Source organism: Rhamphochromis longiceps, linkage group LG3, assembly GCF_057381845.1.
Source record: "Rhamphochromis longiceps isolate RC_006_pf linkage group LG3, R_longiceps_female_GT1.1, whole genome shotgun sequence".
NCBI lineage: Eukaryota > Metazoa > Chordata > Actinopteri > Cichliformes > Cichlidae > Rhamphochromis > Rhamphochromis longiceps.
In genome coordinates this window covers 70657244-70680043 of record NC_140559.1, presented here as the reverse complement: position 1 = coordinate 70680043, position 22800 = coordinate 70657244, and the positions used below count along the sequence as shown (strand labels likewise).

Here is a 22800-nt window from a genome sequence, read left to right as displayed (position 1 = left end):
ATTTGCACAAAATGAATGGCTGACAGTGGACAGATACAAGGATGTGGATGGTCACACCCTCGTGCATTAAAGAGGCCGTTCACAAAACCAAACACTCAACAGACACTGATCAGTTTGCCTCACTAACTCATCTACACAAGGCGTGTTGTAGAAGTAGAGCAGGGCGATATGGCCAAAAATATTCATCACGATATAAATTTGAAAATGTGCGATAACGATATAACTGACACGAGACAAAATACTTTACAACTCCACTTCATTTGTGCAAAAAATAAACAAAAACAATCAATGTATTTTCACTTAAATAAGCAGCTGCTTTTCATGTGCATTAAACTTATATAAAAATGTAACAGTGCAAATGCAAATTCCTCCCTGACAGTTTAACCAAAAGGCATTTCCAGTGGAAACTGGCCGACATATCCTCAGCACAACCATGTATAATATCCACAAAACTTAAAAAGAGGTTAAACAAACACACAATACAGTAATATTATGTTGAAGCACAGTACGTATCACTCCGCGGGGCTCCTGCCTACGATAGCCGTAATGCTCCAACAATCCATCAAGCGGTGCGGCTTCGTAGCTTAGCAAAGTCGTACTAAAACATTTGACAGATTTTCGAGCGCCGTGCACATAAAATCATTTCCAGGTCAGTAAACACAACCAGGATTCATACAGTGGCTTGCAAAAGTATTCGGCCCCCTTGAACTTTTCCCCATTTTGTCACATTACAGCCACAAACATGAATCAATTTTATTGGAATTCCACGTGAAAGACCAACACAAAGTGGTGCACACGTGAGAAGTGGAACGAAAATCAGACATGATTCCAAACATTTTTTACAAATAAATAACTGCAAAGTGGGGTGTGTGTTCAGCCCCCTTTGGTCTGAGTGCAGTCAGTTGCCCATAGACATTGCCTGATGAGTGCTAATGATTAAACAGAGTGCACCTGTGTGTAATCTAATGTCAGTACAAATACAGCTGCTCTGTGACGGCCTCAGAGGTTGTCTAAGAGAATATTGGGAGCAACAACACCATGAAGTCCAAAGAACACAGCAGACAGGTCAGGGATAAAGTTACTGAGAAATTTAAAGCAGGCTTAGGCTACAAAAAGAAACAACGTCCCACGGAGCACTGTTCAAGCGATCATTCAGAAATGGAAGGAGTATGGCACAACTGTAAACCTACCAAGACAAGGCCGTCCACCTAAACTCACAGGCCGAACAAGGAGAGCGCTGATCAGAAATGCAGCCAAGAGGCCCATGGTGACTCTGGACGAGCTGCAGAGATCCACAGCTCAGGTGGGGGAATCTGTCCATAGGACAACTATTAGTCGTGCACTGCACAAAGTTGGCCTTTATGGAAGAGTGGCAAGAAGAAAGCCATTGTTAACAGAAAACCATAAGAAGTCCCGTTTGCAGTTTGCCACAAGCCATGTGGGGGACACAGCAAACATGTGGAAGAAGCTGCTCTGGTCAGATGAGACCAAAATGCAAAATGCTCTGTGTGGAAAACTAACACTGCACATGACTCTGAACACACCAGCCCCACTGTCAAATATGGTGGTGGCAGCATCATGCTCTGGGGGTGCTTCTCTTCAGCAGGGACAGGGAAGCTGGTCAGAGTTGATGGGAAGATGGATGGAGCCAAATACAGGGCGATCTTGGAAGAAATCTTCTTGGAGTCTGCAAAAGACTTGAGACTGGGGCGGAAGTTCACCTTCCAGCAGGACAACGACCCTAAACATAAAGCCAGGGCAACAATGGAGTGGTTTAAAAGCAAACATATCCATGTGTTAGAATGGCCCAGTCAAAGTCCAGATCTAAATCCAATCAAGAATCTGTGGCAAGATCTGAAAACTGCTGTTCACAAACGCTGCCCATCTAATCTGACTGAGCTGGAGCTGTTTTGCAAAGAAGAATGGGCAAAGATTTCAGTCTGTAGATGTGCAAAGCTGGTAGAGACATAAGGCAAACCGGATTATAAGGAGCACTGTCAATTTCCAGAAAAATCAAAGGACTGATTTTTAGAGTGCCTTATTTTCTGAAAAGCACAGTAATAACATAATAACAACGGCCCGCTAGCATGCTCTTGGTTGCTGAGGGCTATGCTGTGGCTGAGCTGCAAGATTAACTCTGCAAAACCAACTTTCATCAAGTAACAGGGCTCTAGAGTGCAACCAATTTGGTCGCAAATGCGAATCCGTGTAAATGAGAGCAGGTACACTGATTCCACACAAAGACGTAAACACAGAACGGACCGACGCATCAGAATCAACTTTGTCTTTCTCGGCTTTCTCACCCAACGGCTCGTACACGGACACGCTGTCGGAGCTTAGCGATCCTGATGCGTCCGGTCCGCGCTGCGATTACGTCTTCTTGCGCTGATTCTGAGCTGCAGGTTTTGTCTCTCCAACCAAAATTCAGAGCCAGCAGCAAAAGAAGCAGCAAACTGCGCTTCACATTTGATCAATGTCATTAATTTTGCTGTTTTGCTTCCACGACTATTAAAATCACACTCCATGCACAGCTAGCTCTCTCTCTATCTGTCTCTGTACTTCAAGAACAGTTTCCCGTCTCCAATCTCTGTTTTCTGTATTATTCATTCGCTTATTACCCACCAGTCTACCGTTGTTTACAGCGCTGTGGCTGCTGTCTTTTTCTTTTTTTCACTTAAATGACCTCGGACAAGAAAGCCTATTTTTTCTGTTGTTCAATACTGAAGAAATTTAAACTTCATATGCAGAACATTGTAGAATATTTTTAAGGTTATCTGCTATAAAAAGCCAGACCAGGAAAATCTCCTTCATGTTTTTCTGTGTTTTATTCTCAGTTACTTTCACACAAAGGCATCTGCTGTGATGTTCACAATTCTGATGAAGTCAGTACTGATAAATGATCAGAGTTATAATATTTCTGACTGTCTGAGGCTAAGTTGAATCGAATCGGGACTTTGAAAACCGGAATCGAATGGATTATAGAAATCAGTGATGATACCCAGCCCTAGTGAGCAGTCTAGGCACGACAGAAGTGGATGTAGCTGTAATAGGAAAAGAACTATTGCTAACTTTTCTGTTAAGTTAAGGCCTGATCCTTCTGAAATTCATAGCCAGTGCTCTGACACGGTGTCATCAATCTTTGAATGCTGAAAAAGCACAGTGTATCCAGAAAAACACATTATATTATATCAATTATTATAAAATTTGTGTGCGCCTAACTTTTTAAAGTTAGGCGTACCGGTACGCCCATGGCAAAAAGTTAGTCTAGAGCCCTGCAGTAAAGACGAGAGTTGGTTTTGAAAGGTGCAAAGAAGGGAGGGATGAGAAGTAAAAAGCAGCTACTGTCAGTCTTTACAGACAGAAGGACTGATTGGCTGTCTGGGAGCCCAACGGATGTTAAAAAAAAGAGAAAAAAAAGTTGAAAACGTTGAAGGTTTGATCATCTACTCCCTCATCTCCATCTCGTTTTTACTCCCACTCATTTCCAGCAGCCGTCTCTGTTAGTCTGCCTTCCCATTTCCATCCTAATGAGGATTTATTCCCACTGAAGCAGCTGCACGGCGCAGGGAAAGAAGACGCAGGAACCGCACGCTGAGTTCATCCACAACTTATGACCTTCCCTGTCTCTCTCCATCCACCTCTCTTCTATCCGTTTAGATGTTTACCTGTCCATGTGACTGTTGACATTAGGAAGCTGTCACTAAACTGCTGTCGCTGCCAATGACTGTCATGTCCCCCTCGAGTGTTAGCCCCGCTCCAGAGCTCTAAAGCACAGGCTTTAATAAGCCCGGCAAGAGAAATGCCAGCTTCCTATGCAGCCTGAGCTGAGAACATTGGAGTGACAAAAAAGAGGGGGGCAAAAGTCTGATGCACACTAGGGCTGCCACGATTAGTCGACTAGTCACGATTACGTCGACTATCAAAATCGTCGTTTGAAGCTTTGTAAGATCACAAAAGACGCAGGAATAAGTAGTAGGATTTAAGAGTGTAATAACGGACTGAAACAGAAGATGGCAGCACTGCATGTACAAGGATGCCAGCTGCCGTTAAACCCCGAAGAAAAAGAAGCTGTGTCCCAGAATTCATAGCGCAGCCCAGCTCAGTTTCCAACAATGGCGGCAGCTAGTTAGTTTTAATATTACTCTTATTATTCTTTCTGGGTCACAAAATAAACGTTTAACATGTTTTCAGGCGAGAGAGTAGCTGTGTAAACCTCAAATATCTGCTCAGTTTATCAAGACACCACATATTTCAAAAGCGCTCCGACGTTTTCAGAGACGTCTGTTAGTCACTAGCTCGATAGCTAGCCGGGAGCAAGGCTCATTAGAGCCGGTGAGAACACCGGAATCCCGGCAAATCGTTTTCAAACCCACCGCCGTCTTTCGCTACTCAGGTTAAACATGATATAAGTCACTTAGATAACTTAAAAATGTTATTGTTTGGCTTTTTTTAGTATTTTATTTGTCCCTGAGCAAATCGGTTTGGCTAAGATTAAAGTTATAGTTTTTACACAGCTGAGTAAACGTCAAGCAGACAACTGATTATCAGAAGTGTGAGATGCTGGAGAATATACTCCGGTGTCCTGTTATATTTTAGATAGCAAGGAGCAGACGGCTGAGGTTATTAAACTTCACCGAAACAATCTGCAAATTTCATTAAAATTTAATAAACTATCATCTTGTCTTTATTTTTAGTTAGCACATACCTGAAACACTTAAAGCTGTAAGCTAATGATAGTTATATAAGAGCAGATGCTGCTGGTGCAATAAGCTGTACGTTTTACGTACAATGGATGATGATCTGATTTAGGGCTGCACGATTTTGCATAAAATGAGAATCACGATTTTTTGGCTTAGAATTGAGATCACGATTCTCTCACGATTTTCTTCCATCCATCCATCCATCTTCATCCGCTTTATCCGAGGCCGGGTCGTGAAGAGGCTCTAAGAAAAGAGGCCCAGACCTCCCTCTCCCCAGCCACCTCCTCCAGCTTATCCGGGGGAACACCAAGGTGTAGCGGCAACCTTCGGTCCTTCTTTGCCGCTTTTGCAGAACGTAAAGTTTCTGACTCGTGCTCTTGTTAAGTCTCTTGGATGCCTTCCGGTAGCAAAAAACGAGGCGAAGGAAAAAAGGGGCAAAACATTTATTTTCCTTACAAAACGAAAGGTACAAAACAAATGCCTCTGGTGGGAGCTCCGTTTATATTCCCTTTGTGTGGCTACAAAAAATAACATTAAAACGGCGACGGTCAGAAAACTGTTGCTCCACGTCCTGCTTGCTTACCTAACCTTTTTTCCCTACCCCTCCGCATGCGGGCCAAATACACACCCCCTTTACGACATCTACCAACACTTTACAACAACAACAGACTAACAAAGCAGGATTAATTTATGGAGCACAGCATATTACATTATAACCTAAAATGATCAAGATTATAATAAAAACTTAAAGATCATGACAAATACTTAAATATGGCATGATGTAACTGAGTAAAATATTGGCCTGGACTTGGCTCCAACACCAAGGCGTTCCCAGGCCAGCCGAGAGATATAATCTCTCCAGCGTGTCCTGGGTCTGCCCCGGGGCCTCCTCCTGGTGGGACATGCCTGGAACACCCCACCCAGGAGGCGCCCAGGGGGCATCCTTGTTAGATGCCCGAACCACCTCAGCTGGCTCCTTTCGATGTGGAGCAGCAGCTGCTCTACTCTGAGCCCCTCCCGGATGGCCGAACTTCTCACCCTATCTCTAAGGGAGAGAGGCCAGCCACCCTTCGGAGGAAGCTCATTTCTGCCGCTTGTATCCGCGATCTCGTTCTTTCGGTCACTACCCACAGCTCGTGGCCATAGGTGAGGGTAGGGACGTAGATCGACCGGTAAATTGAGAGCTTCGCTTTTACACTCAGCTCCCTCTTCACCACGACGGACCGGTGCAGCGTCCGCATTACTGCAGCTGCAGCCCCAATCCGTCTGTCGATCTCCGGCTCCTTTCTCCCATCACTCGCGAACAAGACCCCGAGATACTTGAACTCCTCCACTTGGGGCAGGAACTCATCCCCGACCCGGAGTGGGCACTCCACCCTTTTCCGGCTGAGAACCATGGCCTCAGATTTGGAGGTGCTGATCCTCATTCCTGCTGCTTCACACTCGGCTGCGAACCGTTCCAGTGCGAGCTGGAGGCCCTCACCCGATGAAGCCAACAGAACCACATCATCCGCAAAAATCAGAGATGAGATTCTGAGGCCACCAAAGCGAAAGCCCTCCGCCACTTGGCTGCGCCTAGAAATCCTGTCCATAAAAATTATGAACAGAACCGGAGACAAAGGGCAGCCCTGGCGGAGCCCATCACCCACCTGGAACGAGTCCGACTTATTGCCGGCAATGCGACTCAAGCTCTTGCAACGGTTGTATAGGGATCGAATGGCCCGTAGCAATGGGCCAGACACCCCATACTCCCGCAACACCTCCCACAGGACACCCCGAGGGACACGGTCGAATGCCTTCTCCAAGTCCACAAAACACATGTAGACTGGTTGGGCAAACTCCCATGCACCCTCAAGTATCCTCGAGAGGATAAAGAGCTGGTCCAGTGTTCCGCGACCAGAACGAAAACCGCATTGTTCCTCCTGTATCCGAGGTTCAACTAGCGGACGAACTCTCCTTTCCAGCACCCTGGCATAGACTTTCCCAGGGAGGCTGAGGAGTGTGATCCCCCTGTAGTTGGAACACACTCTCCGGTCCCCCTTCTTAAAGATGGGGACCACCACCCCGGTCTGCCAGTCCACAGGTACTGCCCCTGATCTCCACGCAACATTGCAGAGGCGTGTCAACCAGGACAGCCCTACAACGTCCAGAGCCTTCAGGAACTCGGGGCGGACCTCATCAACACCAGGTGCTCTGCCACCAAGGAGTTGTTTAACTACCTCAGTGACCTCGCCCCCGGAAATTGGCGGGTCATTCCCCTCATCCCCAGACTCTGCTTCCTCCTCGGAAGACGTGTCAGTGGGATTAAGGAGGTCCTCGAAGTATTCCTTCCACCGCCTGACAATTTTCTCAGTCGACGTCAGCAGCGCTCCCCCAGCACTATACACAGTGCAGGTAGAGCACCGCTTTCCCCTACTGAGAGGCCTGACGGTTTGCCAGAATCTCTTCGAGGCAGTCCGAAAGTCTTTTTCCATGGCCTCTCCGAACTCCTCCCACACCCGAGTTTTTGCTTCAGCCACTGCCCGAGCCGCATTCCGCTTGGCCTGTCGATACCTGTCGGCTGCCTCCGGAGTCCCACAGGCTAACCAAGCCCGATAGGACTCCTTCTTCAGCCTGGTGGCTCCCTTCACCTCTGGTGTCCACCATTTGGTTCGGGGATTACCACCACGGCAGGCACCAACCACCTTGCGGCCGCAGCTCAATGCAGCAGCTTCGGCAATGGAGACGCTGAACATGGTCCATTCGGACTCAATGTCCCCAGTCTCCCTCGGAATGCTGTTGAAGCTCTGCCGGAGGTGTGCGTTGAAGATCTCGCGGACTGGGGCCTCTGCTAGACGTTCCCAGCACACCCTCACTACGCGTTTAGGTGCACCAGGTCTGTCCAGCGTCCTCCCCCGCCACCTGATCCAACTCACCACCAGGTGGTGATCAGTTGACAGCTCAGCCCCTCTCTTTACCCGAATGTGTCCAGAACATGTGGTCGCAGGTCTGGTGATACGATTACAAAATCGATCATCGACCTACGGCCTAGAGCGTCCTGGTGCCACGTGCACTTATGGACACTCTTATGTTCGAACAGGGTGTTCGTTATGGCCAAACTGTGATTAGCACAGAAGTCCAATAACAAAGCACCGCTCGGGTTCAGATCAGGGAGGCCGTTCCTCCCAATCACGCCCCTCCAGGTCTTGCTGTCGTTACCCACGTGAGCATTGAAGTCTCCCAGCAGGACAACAGAGTCTCCAGGTGGAGCACCTTCCAGCACCCCCCCCCCCCCCCAGGGACTCTAAGAAGGCTGGGTACTCTGAACTGCCACTCGGCGCATAAGCGCAGATGACAGTCAGGACCCGTTCCCCGACCTAAGGCGCAGGGAACAAACCCTCTCGTCCACCGGGAAAAACCCCAACGTACCGGCAGCAAGCCGAGGGGATATTAGAATACCCACCCCAGCCCGCCGCCTCTCACCAGGGGCAACGATTTTCTTTTCCAGTATAAATATTTATTGCACCACCACTAGTCTGCACAGCTGACATGAGGCAGCATGGATCCATCCTTTCATGCTATTTATGCCAAATTCTGACCCGACCATCTGCATGTCAGAGCAGAAATCAAGACTCATCAGACCAGGCAACATTTATCCAATCTTCTCATGTCAAATTTTGCGAACTGTAGCTTCAATTTCCTGTTCTTAGCTGACCAAAACGCTCTTCTGCATTCTTTGGTTGCAACAAATGGTTGTATGAGCTACGGTTGCCTTCCTATCAGACATTTTTCTCTGACCGTTGACATCAATAAGGCAGTTTTTCCAAGAGAACTGCCTTTCACTGGATATTTTCTCATTTTTGTCACCGAAAAGGGTGTCTGTGTTACTTCTTGTCTTATATATATTGTCTCTGTTTTCCTCTGTCCTTTGTCAGTGTCTGTTCACCTACCCCTGTGTCTCCATATTCCCAGTGTTCAAGGTTTCCGAGTGTTTTCCCAGTTTAGGTTTTCATGGTTGGTTCTGTTTGCTACTCAGCCAGAATAAACAGCTCGCTCTTTTTAAAAGTAGGCTCCAGAATGGATGATGGCATGTTCGCATGTCTTTATGCAACACTGAGTGTGCTGAACTAAAGGTAGGCCTAGTTTCATTTTCATGGTCATTATTATCATGACAATGATTACGCCTTATTCTGATTATTTCTCCCTTTTGGAGATGTAACATTTACATGAGGGGTGTAGGAACAGCCCAGCAATATCAGTAAAACGCAAATTAGCCACATGGTGCAATGTAAGGAGCTCTGTGATTGGTTAGGAAAGGACAGACTGGCCACCTCGATTTTTCTTCACTGCACATTGATCCATAGCTTTGCTCTGTAAAGGCTAACAAAGTGCTTTTGCTTTACAAAGACATTCAGCGTCGGTATTCACTCTTTTAAAATGCCACTGAACACTGGAGTGAAATGGAGCCCTGATCCTCAGAGTTTTATTGTTGCTAACATTTCTTATAGATAGCACAGATAGTGCCCCACTGCAGTAATCACTCATGTCTAGATATTCCTGTTAAAAAGGAGTTTTTCCTCCCCACTGTAACATGGCAAACATAGCAAACGGATAATCCAGCTGAAGCTTCAGACAGCCGTCAGACAGTGAAACACTGCCATCTGCTGGACGCGAATAACAAAGACGCTGCTTTGACGGGTGAGGGAGTTTCAACAAGTCTGCAACGACTCAAGCATCAAACTACAGAACTATTCTAGCGGACATGGTGCTCTAATGACTGCTTCATTAACGCAGGTCAGAAAGGATCAAACATATCAATAAATCATAAAACACAAAACGTCTCTTATTGCCCAGGGCTCAGGAAGTGAGTGTGTTCCTTATCCGGTTGTTCAGTCTGACGTCACTAGCCGTGTCTGGGTCTAAACTCCGCTGCAGGTCCATATATCAAACGATCACTGTGGCATTACTGAGAGTTGAAAAACTGTCTAAAGTCTTTCATCTTTAATAAAATGATCAGTGTTCTGCTCTACCGGGTGTAACAATTGAGTTTAACATCCAGGCATCCATGAAAACGGAATTTATGACATTTAACGGAGTTAGAAGTTAGCAGGGAGTTAGCTCGCTAGCTTCTATCTAAATACAATATAGCATGTCCTGACTGCGGGGTTTTGGAAACAAATTAAAACGTACAGCTCTGTTATCACTTCCAGCATAAATGAAGACAGAAAACTAAACAGCAGTGACGTTTGTAGGGTTACTGAAGTTGGGCTAGCTGGTATATAATGATGTGCTGCGTGACCGCTAGCGACACAGCTACGTTAGCATAATATAAACAAGCTAACTTTTTTTTCCACTCGATAAAAGTTACCGTGAGTGTTCTCGGTGGTCAGGAACAAATGTAATCGCATGGCAGGATGCTGTAAAAGGACCAAACTTCAGCCAGGAGAACAACTGAGATAATCCATCCACAATACGAGGTTAGTCATTCATATACTGCTGCATGGGCTGGGCTGTAGTTACATCCTAAGGTTTTAAAAACTGAGCTTAAATAAATGATTAGCGGTAATAAAAGCCGAGGGAGGTCAACAGTGATCACTGACTGTTTTAGGAGCTTTTTGAGATCAAATAGAAGAAAATACATAACATTAAACATGTTAACAACACAAAAGCCATATTAAACGCAGACTACTTTAGACCCGGAAGTAGGATTCGTCGCGTCATCACTGAACAACCGGATAGCCCAACACGTTCTCACTCCCAACTCGTCAAACGTGTGACGCATGGTCAGGCTCCCTCTGCTTCACTTATGGACCATATGGACCACCAGGTAAGACCATTTAAACGGACAGCATTTATAGAATGACTATTAAAAGTCTGCGAGTGTCAGTAATGTTAATGTGGTTATGTTAGTAATACACCGAGTGCTAATATAACAGCTTTAAGATGCATTTGTAGATGTTATTACGTGTTTTACCGTCTTTATGGTGCTAGCTTAAAGTTACGGTGTAAACGTTAGCTTATATTGGAGGAAAGCTGTTACTGTTTAAACGATGTTAGCACAGAAATATTAGCTTCTGTCATGACTGATGAAGTTACTAGTTAATAAAGTTTCCAGTAAAGTGTTTAATCGCAGCCACAGACTGACAGCAAATATCTCGATTAGCTTCAGTGCATCTGTAATAAATATGTGCAAGTTTCAGTGCTTCGTTTAAACTGTATGATACTTATACTGACCCAGGGTCAGTGTAAAATACAATCCTAGCTGTGTGAACAAAGCCTGGCTGCTTTAATCCTGCATGACAAACCTCAGGATGCAGGTTATTATTACTCTTTCCTGCTGGCACACCTGTCACACCTGAGAGTCAGCTAGAAACTCACAGTGACGTGGACATCATGCAAAGACTGCCAGACTCTGTAATACTGCAAATGATCAGTGACTCAGGTTATCACTAAACTTTAAACGGCACCTCTGTGTCTCTGTGTGCTGAACATCTAGGATTGAGTCAGGCTGCATCAGCTGAAGCTGTTATTTGTATATATCAGTATTTTTTATTCAGGTGTGGGGAAAATACGTAAGACTGCAGTGAAGCGATGCACCAGATTAATCCCTGGCCAAAGGTATCGTACTTAAATCAGACTACTGATCCAGCCACATCAGCCTTTTGTGAGGTCTGTTTAAAGTTGACTAAAAATGAACTGCAGGTTCCTGAGAGGTGGACTGTGAGCACAGAAACACATGATTCATACATACAGCTGCAGCAAACTTACATTAATTTTAAATAGATTTGTTACTCTGATGTCTGTCTCTGTGTTAGTCCTCTGACAGACTGGTGACCTGTCCAGGTGTGCTCTACCTATGACTACTGGGACAGGCTCTAGCCTCTGTAATAGAAATTTTCTGTTATTCTCATTTAAAGTATTTAAGTGCTTATGCATATGCTTAGTTGTGACACTGTTACTGTTCAGTGAAAGTTTCTAAAACTAGATGAACTTACTTCAGCGTCAGCAGTTTGAAAAAACAACTCCCTTTACAGGTGCTGATAAGGCCAAGGGCACAAAACAGCATAACCACTGATCCATTAGGTTTCATAGCGAGACACGTGAAGTGTGGTAGGATCAGTTTGTAACTTCCTCCCTCTTCCTTGGAATGCATAAAGGAGGAGGAGCACCACTTCTGTGGCAGCGCTGACATGACTGAACTGTGATGTTTGATGTGTGTTGGTGCAGTAATAAAAAGCTTGATCACAGCTCTTTCTGTGTTGCAGACTTTATTAAAAAAATTCCACGACACCCCCCCCCCCCCCCCCCCCCCCCCTCCCACTGTGAACCTGAATTGAATATTCAGAAGACATTTGTTTAAATAGTTCTACAAATCTGAGCTGTGGGTGTGTCCTTGGATTGTGTGGTAATAATATTAGAGCCTGCAATCTTTCTTACTGAATCTCTACTATGAGTCATGTTACCTGAGATTAATTCTATGTTTACCTGTCAGCCTGGACGAATGTGCTGTGTGAAGGAAATTAAATTAAATCAGATCTGAACTGCGTACATTTGAGGAACCTGTTCATATTTAATTGAAATATGAACCAGTGTTTTTTTTGATTGCTGATTCCAAGATAGTCTTTGTGGAAATCCTGTTTGGCTTTTTGTTATTTTAATTCTCTTCTCTGTTTTCCAGAACAGTTCTCCACAGTCGCTGTCCACATGGGTCAGTGGGACCAAGAAGCACTCTGCTAATGTGGGACTCTGACCAGCAACATCCAGCAGGACCCAGACAGCGTTTTCTATCTCCCAGCTGCAGTTTTTGTTTGTCAGTGACTGGAGAGTCAGATTTTTGTTGAGCTTCACACTTGCAGAGCTAAGTCAGTTTGCAGAGATCCCTCCCACCCTGGCTTTTATGTGCTAGATTTCTTATCTGAAACAGTAATATTTCAGTGACTGCTGCTTATACCACAGGTTAATACACGCTACTGATCCCTGATGGGAGAATCATCAATTTTGGCAACAAAGAAGCCTGGTGGATGTTTGTTTACAGTCTGATGATGGGACATCATGCTCTGCATCTTCAAAGTTTGCCTCCTCATTATTATTCATACCCAGTAATGTGAAGTATGCTCATATCTGCTATAACTGAACCAACCTGGTGCTCTTCATTTATGGAGGCTGTTGAGTCTGAATGTTGGATGTTGTGTATCTCGTGTTCTCTGGGCTTTGTTGTCCTCAGTCTTTTTGCAGGATCAGAAAACAAAACCAGGAGGCGCGTAAATGTTTCTTCTCCATGATGTTTCTTCAAATGTTTCTTCTGGATGATGATAAGACTGTGACACGGGATGCCACCTTTGGTCTTGTGATGAAGCAAAGCTCAGGAAGAAGTGGGATTAAATGGTACCCACATGCTGAGAAGGATGTACAGGGGCACCTGCAGCCAAATGCAAGCCTCAGGTTAGTTGTAGTTGCAGATCGCTATAGACTGAGACAGCTGAGGCATCAAATGTTTGATTAAACGGATGAAAAAGAGAAGTTTCTTCCCTATAATTATCACTTCTTAAAATCTGTAGCAACTTCAAGTCTGTCAGCGTGCTGAGCATGCTCAGAATGTGACAATATATTTTTGTTCAATATTTAATTTCTTTCAGTTGAAATGGTTAAATGAAAAAAAAAATAAAAATATATTCTTATAATTTAGCAAACTAATTTATCAAAAAATATATACATATATCTGCATTAGTTTTAATAAATTAATTTGACAGCTGTATTGAAAATACCATATTGTATTCATACAGAATCAGTTTGGTATCATTGTTTGTCTGCTCACTGATTGTTGAAACTAAGAGCTGCTTTGATCTGTTTAGATCTAAATTATCCAAAGTTGAGCTCTGATGTTTCTTCACCCCTGTGTGTGATATGTGATTCCTACATGCTGGCAGAGCAGAGCAGCAGTTTGTGCTCACAGATGGTGACGGTGTGGAGAGTCGGTGGTGTTTCCTCAGAAGAACCAGCAGAGTCACAAAGGACACCAGTCCATCTCACCACCGTGACTCGCTGACTGATGCTCGTCTGCACTGCACAGAGGAAATCAGCTGACCGAGGTTTGTCCAGTGACGTGTTATGAATGTATATTTGTTTTATGCTTACAGTTATGTTTTTCTTGACAGAGGCTCTGCAGAGGTTAGACAAAGCAGAGAAAACATGTGCTTTACATTTTACTGTGATTTATTGAGATATTTGTTGCCTGATGTTCAGCAGGAATGGAGAAATAGAATCAAAGGGAGATGTTTTTGCTGTTTTTGTAATGATGTAAGTAAATCTTCAATATTATTTATTTGCTTGGTTATATTAGGAGTGTTTCTGAGTGGGGGGGAGAGGAGTCATCATCCAGGTAAAGTGACGTAGATCAGTGGATACACTTGTCTCCCCTTTAAAGGAGACGATCAGAGTCATCCTTAAATGTTAGTGCTTTCAAATACACAAACATTTTTAAAGGACAGAAATGAACATCCAACTTTGACTGTAACACAAAATAAATCTTTGCATGTGTGTTTTCAAACTCTCAGATGGGCAGCATATCAGTCTTGGACTGTCTAACCTGCAGCACTGAATGACCACCACACATGAGCATGTTCCTGCAACATTCAGCATCTGATCCTTCATCTGTGTGCTTCTGCTTTTGGTAAGTACAGTTACCCAACTCCAGTAACTCTAAACACATGCCATCCATTTCTAACGGCCTGGTTACTTCCTGTCAGTTACTTTAGAAACCATGTGGTCACCTGACCTAACACTGTTTCTTCTTCTTCCCCTTAATGTTGAAGTGTCAAATGTCCAACAGCTGGAGAGGAAACTACACCAGTGTACTGAGATGTTTCAGCAACATGTGCCAGATGCTGTTCCTTCATGGTGACATCACCAGAGACAGCCCCGCCCACCTCAGGACCTCGCCATTGATCATGATGATTATAATGATGACAGCGAGCGGAACTAAGACTGTAAAAATCCACGACCAGAATGTTTCTTTCTAATTATGAATGAATACTGAGAGCCTCTTTCTGTGTTTTCTCTGTTTTATTTTTTACCTCATTTGTTACTAACAAAGTTCACAAACTCACACAGTTTACATTCTGTATGTTTCCATCTTTACCAGCCACACTCTAACTGCATTTAAGAAAATAATCCTTAGAAATCGTCGTTTTTCTCTTTTGTAATTGATGATAATTCAGTGAATATACTGCGCTGCTTCCTTCTATTGCGTCACACATTGCTTTAAGTTTTTCAGTGTCCAGTTATTTTTTACTGCTGTTTGAATTCTCTGAATGTTTGACCCTGTAGACTGTTTGATGGACTGCTTGTCTTCCTGTTTGTTACCGCCGCCTGTTTTTGACTAAAGATTTGGATTTCTGACTTCAACACAGCCTCTGCGTGTCCTCCCTTTGTGTCGTCTTCCTCTGTGAATGTGTTGCATGTGTCACAGATTCCTTTTATTAACAGCTTTCCCACAGTGAGTTGCATCAGCATTCATTCACAGCACATTTCAGAAGGATTCAGATTAATACAGTGATCTTACAGTCAGAATGATCCTGACAGAGTGCCACTGTAAATGATCTTTCATCAGGTACATTTTAAAGCTCAGTATTTCAAAGCAGGAGTTATGAAGAATCATGCTGGCATTAGGACTAATAATATGTACTTACAAAGTCAACGTTTTTTAATTATGCTAGAATATTGGAAGACAATCAACTTTTAGTGTTTTCCGCATATTAATTATTCTGAAATAGAGACGGTGACCCTAACTGTACAGAAGCACTAAACAGCTGACAATCTAACAGACATCATTGGCCTGAGCCGTCATGCACAGTGAGTCTGATCCTTTGCTGTGAGAGTCTGACAAGCATGTTTCTGGTCAGTTTGGAAGAAATAAGATCACAATGTTGATCTTTCTTTCCAATATTCCTTCTCTTTTACAACATAAACTGTGATCAAAGCTACTTATGTTCACAGCATGTAATAATACTGACAGTCCAGGGCATTGTGGTCTGTTGAGCTAGGGTTAGGGTTAGCAATTCAGACATATGTAATCAATATTAAACGTCTCTGACGTGGGCCACTGTCCGCAGTGTTGGGAAATCCATACCAGGCTGGAACGAGTCAAGGTAGGTGAGCATCCACGAGAAGACAGCAGATGCATCCTACTGACAGGACCAGGAGACTCCAGAAACCGAGCATCTTCTCTTCAGTGCCATCCTCTCCTGTTACCCTCTCTGCCCGCAGCTCTTTGAGTATGGGGTAGATAAGGGCGCAGAGAAACCCTTATTACTAATTTGTATTATAATTCAATTTTCATGAAATATTCAGTATTGGTCCTTTTATATTATAACCACGTATCCACCCAGGCTCATGGTGGGGCAGGGCTCTGTCCTGGGATGCTTGAGTGAAAGGTAATGTACACCTGACCAGGTATCCAGTCTGTCAGAATTGTTTTCAATATTTGGTTCAAAAACATGAGTGACAACAAAAATCCAACTAGGATTCTTGCATATGATGAATGAAGTCTGTCTTTGACTGTATTCTCCAGCTGATCCATCAAACCCCCAGCAGGTGAACCTTATTCATGACATAACACGGCAACAATGTAAAAAATGAAACAGCAACAGTCTAAATGTAAAGTGCATTCTAAAGTCCTCTTCAATAAATCATATGCAAAGAGTCATTCAGGACTGTAAAACATGAACTACAGAACCCAGAGTCTTCATCATTAAATCTCTGGTTGCTTCATTTTTCTATCCTATATCAGATACTTTAAGGTTAGGTTAGGTAAACTTGCATTCTCATGGTGAGGCAAAGTGCTTTATGTGTGTGTGTGCGTGTCATGAACGGCTATAAAAGGCCTATAATTAAAGAACAAAGCGGGGTTTGAGTTCGAGTTGCGGCGACTGTCACTACTTGTAAATGGAACGCAGCCTTCCTACGGCGGACAGCTAATAACAGGAATCGGATGCGGTCCACCCAAGTCCACAGCAACCACCATAGCAACCGCCTAGCATGAACTTAAAAACATATTCTGTCTTCATAACTATCAAACACGTGAAATGATTTGCAAAGTGTGAAAGTGTTACAGCTGCAGAGAGCTATGGCGGTATCTTTGGAAGCTGTTTACATAGCTAATAATATACGATGTAACCATGGAGACAGTCAGTCACGTGAGCTAGCGGTGCACGTTTACTACAGTGAATAAGGTGATTGTGTGCACAGCGTCCACACGCTGCAGAGGGTAAAGACATTACTTTAATATTGTTTTATATTGATATATATTTGCCTTCTGTTCACCATCACCTCAGGTTCACCATCACAGTTTCAGCAGACAGATGCACACTGTCTAAATATCAACACATTCAAAAACTCATGTCTCAGAAATAAGCACAGCTGTTCATGTTTGTCATTAGAGTTTTATTTGTAAGAAAATTATGAGCTTCATATTGTGCATCAAATAAAAGAACATTTCACAACTCTGAGTCAACAGAAACAGGTAACAGAAATGTCTCTAATGTAGACATGTACAGTGTAGTGTAAGCATTAAAAGATCATAAAGGAAACACTAACATTCATGTGAAACTAATTGTAATAAAAAATGAGCAGGTGCTTTATAGATGTAAAAGAAAGAATCTGAAAACAACACTTTTTTGGTCTAAGTGATCAAAGTAGAAAACAGAACTGATGTTCAAGAACAAACCGTAGCTGCACTAATATTACACATCTCCATTGTTGTGGTGAACAGACATGTTGCTTTTAAAACCACATGCAGTGTGTGACCATGACTGTTCACTGAGACCATGAACGCCACTTTGCTGAAGCCTTCGCCTTCTTCTTCTTCTTCTAAATTGGAAGCAGAAGGAGCTGCTTTGATCTACTGAAAGGAAAAAGCAGAACATCTGAGCTGAAACCAATAAGACAGGAACAAATTCAATGCAGTGTCTCAGGTGGCTTAGCCTGTTACAACTGTTGATACAAGCTAAATACGGTTAACACACAGTGTCAGGGAGCTCCAGTGTGGGAACTAGTGGCTTTAGGTTTGTAGTCATTTAACTTTCATCCATTCATTCATTTAATTCAGGAGGAAGAAATGCCAGGTTGGTGCAGGCTGGTTACATGCATTTGGTCCCATGCTGTCTTTAACTAAATGACTTGGTTCACTTTATGGCTGGGCTGTATGTGGGGTTATATCATGTTATTTGGGCAGGAGTACCTGTCCTCTGTTAGACTTAGAAAGTTTCTCCATAAGTAGAGTTTCTAACTCTTCTAGCACATCTGTGGCTGACAGCTTTTTGTGGCTCTTTTTACCCCACACTGGTTGTGAGTGTGTAAATAGCCCCACTAGTTCTTTTGGGTTGCAGTTAACTTGGGAGGAAGAGGTAGGTCTGCCATGACTAGATGAATAACAATTATCTGGGATACATAAATTTTATAATGCATGCATATATCTCTATAAACCTGCCTGAGGGCTGCCATTTTTACATTCAGTTATTTCTTTGTTGAATCTAAATAATGAATGTGTTACAGTTAGACTGACACTGGTCAGTGTAAATGGCTCATTGGGACACAGAAACCTTTAAATTAAACCCTATCACCTGATATCGAGTGTCAAACAATATCAAAGCTGTAAAAGCTGTTTACAGTCAGAATTTATAAAACTATGATTGTAAATAAATTCAAACAAGTGAGCTTTTCTCTTTGTGCTGAATATCAACACTGTGATTTCTTAGACTGTAAGCTTTACTTCAGCACAACCACTTGTAGAAGCCGTCACTCCAAATGTCTTTGATAACAAGAAAAAAAGACCTTTTCAGTCCACGGCCTGAAGTTCTTCTCTGACATCTTCTGCCATCGGCTTTGTCTGCTGGTTTGAAGACAATAAACCACAAAAAGATGATTTAGTCACTTTGTCTGCGTCATGCAGCTCGAATGTGTCGTGTAACGATGTTGAATAGCCGTCGTTATCCCTCTGCTGTGTCAGTAGGATTGTACTGTACAGCATCTCATTGATATGTGAGGAATGCTAATGTAACACGATAACAGACTTACATCATTAAAACATAAAGGGCAGGAGATATTTAGATATTTTTATATTTATATTACATTTTATAGCTGACGGATGTTACTAAATAGATAGAATTTACTAAATAGCTGGATGAACATGAAAAATATGTCTATAATAACAAATGACCATGAGAGCCAGTAGAATTAATTCAACTGGACACTCGAAAGACGTCCTTAAATGCTCTTTAAGTGGCAGAACAAACGAACAAACAGTTAATCGCTTACTTGAGATGAAATCTGCTCAGCTACTTTGAAAACAGCTTCTAACTGGTTCCTCCTTTAACAGGATGACGGCTCAGGGGTAAGGCCATCATGTAGTCCAGCAACCTTTATGGTTCTGCTTTGATTCACCAGGAACTATTAGGGAAACCTTCCAGCGCCTCCTGTGAAAGACACAGGCATAAACACACAAACATTTATTAATATGTTCCACAGTCTTCCAGTTTGATTTTCTCATTCTGTGGACAACAAAGAACATGGATGCAGGTTTATTGTGAACTTTTGTAAGGTTTATTTAGTGAACATATCCAGCTGCAGCTCCACTGTGATCCTGAACTGGATAAGCACTTAAGAAAATGTGTCAATAAATGCACATACATCAACTTACTATATTTATCCAAACAGACGGGACCAATAATGCTTCACTGAGTTAGAGACTTTAACGTCTCTTCTATGTAAGAATGTCTCGTGCTGATATACCTGCAAACTTGACAACAAAGGTTTTTCAGACTGCATGTAGCTGTCCTCTATGTCAGCTCACACATTTACATTTATGTCACACTTATTTCTGCTTTCCCATTTTATAATTATTACTTACATTTTGATTAGATACCTTGAGTTTGTAAATGATCAGATTACATAATTGGAATACAATGTATCCAATTCAGGGTTGCAGGAGGATGAAGCCTATCCCAGCTGATACAGGACAGAGACAGGCTGCCAGTTTATTGCAGGGCTAACACGATATGTGTAACAGAAAATCCACTTAAATGTTTGATATTTCTTATAATAATCATAATTATGACCATTATTTAAAGGTTTCTTTATATATACATTTTGATTTTTATAACCTCTAAAATATAAACCTGAGCTGTTTCAGATTCTGACCTCTGACCTCACTGCAGCTCCCTCTTGGAAGTACGTCTGCTTCTTGTCTACCCCCAGTGATGACCGCCTGCCCTTGATATCACGTACTGTACCTGAGGAACAAAAAAGGACAAACACTTGCCTTCATTTAAGAAGTACATTCATACAGAGGTAATCTATGGAAACACACTAGTTCACCCTTTGGGAGAAATCAGTTCCTGTGAAACATTTCTGTAAATGAACATCATGTGGAGAATGAATGAAATGAGTTCTTCAGGTGACTCAGCAGTCCCACACTGACAAATGAAATCTAGTTAAACTATTAAGCATATTTGCTCTTCTGAAATCTGTGTTAAACAACAACAAACATAAATTAGTAACAAAAATACAGCTGAGTAGAGGCTTTACAAACCACCAGCAGCCATAATGCTAAATTTTAATCTTCAAATGTTTCTGAGCCGTCTTCAACCTGCTTTTAACACATTAAAGTCCCACAGTCAATGCAGCCTGACTCAATCCTAGATGTTCAGCACACAGAGACACAGAGGTGCCGTTTAAAGTTTAGTGATAACCTGAGTCACTGATCATTTGCAGTATTACAGAGTCTGGCAGTCTTTGCATGATGTCCACGTCACTGTGAGTTTCTAGCTGACTCTCAGGTGTGACAGGTGTGCCAGCAGGAAAGAGTAATAATAACCTGCATCCTGAGGTTTGTCATGCAGGATTAAAGCAGCCAGGCTTTGTTCACACAGCTAGGATTGTATTTTACACTGACCCTGGGTCAGTATAAGTATCATACAGTTTAAACGAAGCACTGAAACTTGCACATATTTATTACAGATGCACTGAAGCTAATCGAGATATTTGCTGTCAGTCTGTGGCTGCGATTAAACACTTTACTGGAAACTTTATTAACTAGTAACTTCATCAGTCATGACAGATGATAGGTTTGTAGCATAAACCTATTCGCTGGAACGTTGAAGACAATATAATTACACAGCAAAGCAAGACACAAGGCACCAAAGTTCTCTGGTTTACTCATGCATGAGGGAGACCTGCCTAGAGCCAAGTGTCGTCCCACCACTTGACCTCCATCAGACTCTCAGCCAGGCTCCCCATAGCACTCCTTTTATTGTGGTTACATGAATATGCATAGGTTCATTAACATATGACGTCTACATACACACAAAGAGTACCTTGCCTGTGTGTGTGTGTGTGTGTGTGTGTGTGTGTACTGCTGATCAAAGGGTCAAACATCCTTGGTCAGGAAGAGGGTAGCCTCCCCCTCACCCTAGATGGTTCACCCTAGATAACACGGTGAGGAAGTCCTGCAGTTCATCTAAACAAAGAGCACTTAGACTAGAACAGACGCAACTACGTTAATCTTACCATAAAACAATAAGACATGGTACGACCTCTCATGCTCCCAGAGTGCTGTCTAATACACACAAAGTTTGCAGACTATCAAGGATCAAACCCTCTACCAATCTACAACTAATTACAAAACTCTAAGCATATATAAGTAAATATTTCTAAGCATAAATAACAATCAACAATACAAATCTAACAACAGAAGCTAATATTTCTGTGCTAACATCGTTTAAACAGTAACAGCTTTACTCCAATATAAGCTAACGTTTACACCGTAACTTTAAGCTAGCACCATAAAGACGGTAAAACGCGTAATAATATCTACAAATGCATCTTAAAGCTGTTATATTAGCACTCGGTGTATTACTAACATAACCACATTAACATTACTGACACTCGCTGACTTTTAATAGTCATTCTATAAATGCTGTCCGTTTAAATCAGTGGTGTCGAACTCCAAGCCTCGAGGGCCGGTGTCCTGCAGGTTTTAGATCTCACCCTGGGTCAACACACCTGAATCAAATGATTAGTTCATTACCAGGCCTCTGCAGAACTTCAAAACATGTTGAGGAGGTAATTTAGTGATTTAAATCAGCTGTGTTGGATCAAGGACACATCTAAAACCTGCAGGACACCGGCCCTCGAGGCTTGGAGTTCGACACCTGTGGTTTAAATGGTCTTACCTGTACACACTGCATATCCACCGGATTCCAGCCAGAGTGGATTCTGGAGTCTTCCACGCTCCTGTTAGTGATCCTCCATCTGGATGGATGATAACAACCTTCTGAACAATCTAGCAGGAGATGGCCCATATCTATGGGACTGATTTGTGCTAATAACGCCCATTGTATGGACTGATAACAGCCGAGCGGGTGAATAAAGTCACCCAGTCGCTAGCTGTGCCATTACCCAGCATACATCACTCCCTCCATAAATGCAATAAACGATACAAAAGCATCGTTCTACCTGTTTTTCAGGTAGTTGTTTACATTATATAATTTATTGTGTTCAGCAGGGGCGGAGCGTGGGGGTGGCTTACTGGGCTTAAGCCCGGGTTGTTTTGTCAGAAGCCCGGGGTCTTTTGGAGTGTAATTTTTTCATAGTTAGATGCCTGGCTGACAAGTGTATAAAACAAAAAGCACACACAATATTCGAAGCACATAGTGCACACTGTGGGAATTTAGGACTGTGCGTGAATCCCCCCTGATATTGGTATAGAATATTCTTTATTGTCATTGTCACAAGTACAATGAAATTGAAAGATGTCTCCGGTCAGTGCAACATCACGAAAGATAAATACTTAAAAACTATAATAGATATGATATAAAAGATAGAAATACATATAAAATACAGTGTTCTCATACAGTAAATACACCCAAGCAATCCAGGCCTAAGGCCCCATACAGACACTCAACATACGACCTAGTTGATATATCACTCAAACAATCAATCACTCAATCAATTTGTTAGCGCATCCAACAAAACATGTCTGAAAGCATTCCAACATCAAGGGCACAAATGACAACAGGGGCAATGAAAGTCATCTACTTTTAGTAGCATTGAGACATGATATTGC

The 22800-nt window shown here is 42.8% G+C and overlaps 2 long non-coding RNA genes across 4 annotated transcripts in view; one reads left to right on the top strand and one right to left on the bottom strand.

Annotated features, from left to right (window-relative positions):
• LOC146676622 (uncharacterized) overlaps positions 1-13097 on the top strand; it is a 148754-nt gene extending 135657 nt beyond the window's left edge. Inside the window, exons 2-3 of one of the 2 annotated variants that reach the window (XR_014910561.1) lie at positions 12358-12778; positions 12904-13097. This is a non-coding gene — a long non-coding RNA (uncharacterized LOC146676622). Of the gene's footprint in view, positions 1-12357; positions 12789-12903 lie in introns of both variants that reach the window. The other variant, XR_014910560.1, reaches the window with a different exon arrangement.
• Positions 13098-17110: 4013 nt separating this feature from the next.
• Positions 17111-21997, bottom strand: LOC146676621 (uncharacterized). 2 transcript variants are annotated; one of them, XR_014910557.1, is made up of 5 exons: positions 21908-21997; positions 19875-19966; positions 18993-19150; positions 18510-18567; positions 17111-17580 (listed from the first exon to the last, which is right to left on the bottom strand). It is a non-coding gene; the product is annotated as an uncharacterized LOC146676621 (long non-coding RNA). The 2 variants fall into 2 exon arrangements; XR_014910556.1 differs by lacking the exon at positions 21908-21997 and having other exon boundaries at positions 19875-20773.
• Between the last annotated feature and the right edge of the window lie 803 nt (positions 21998-22800).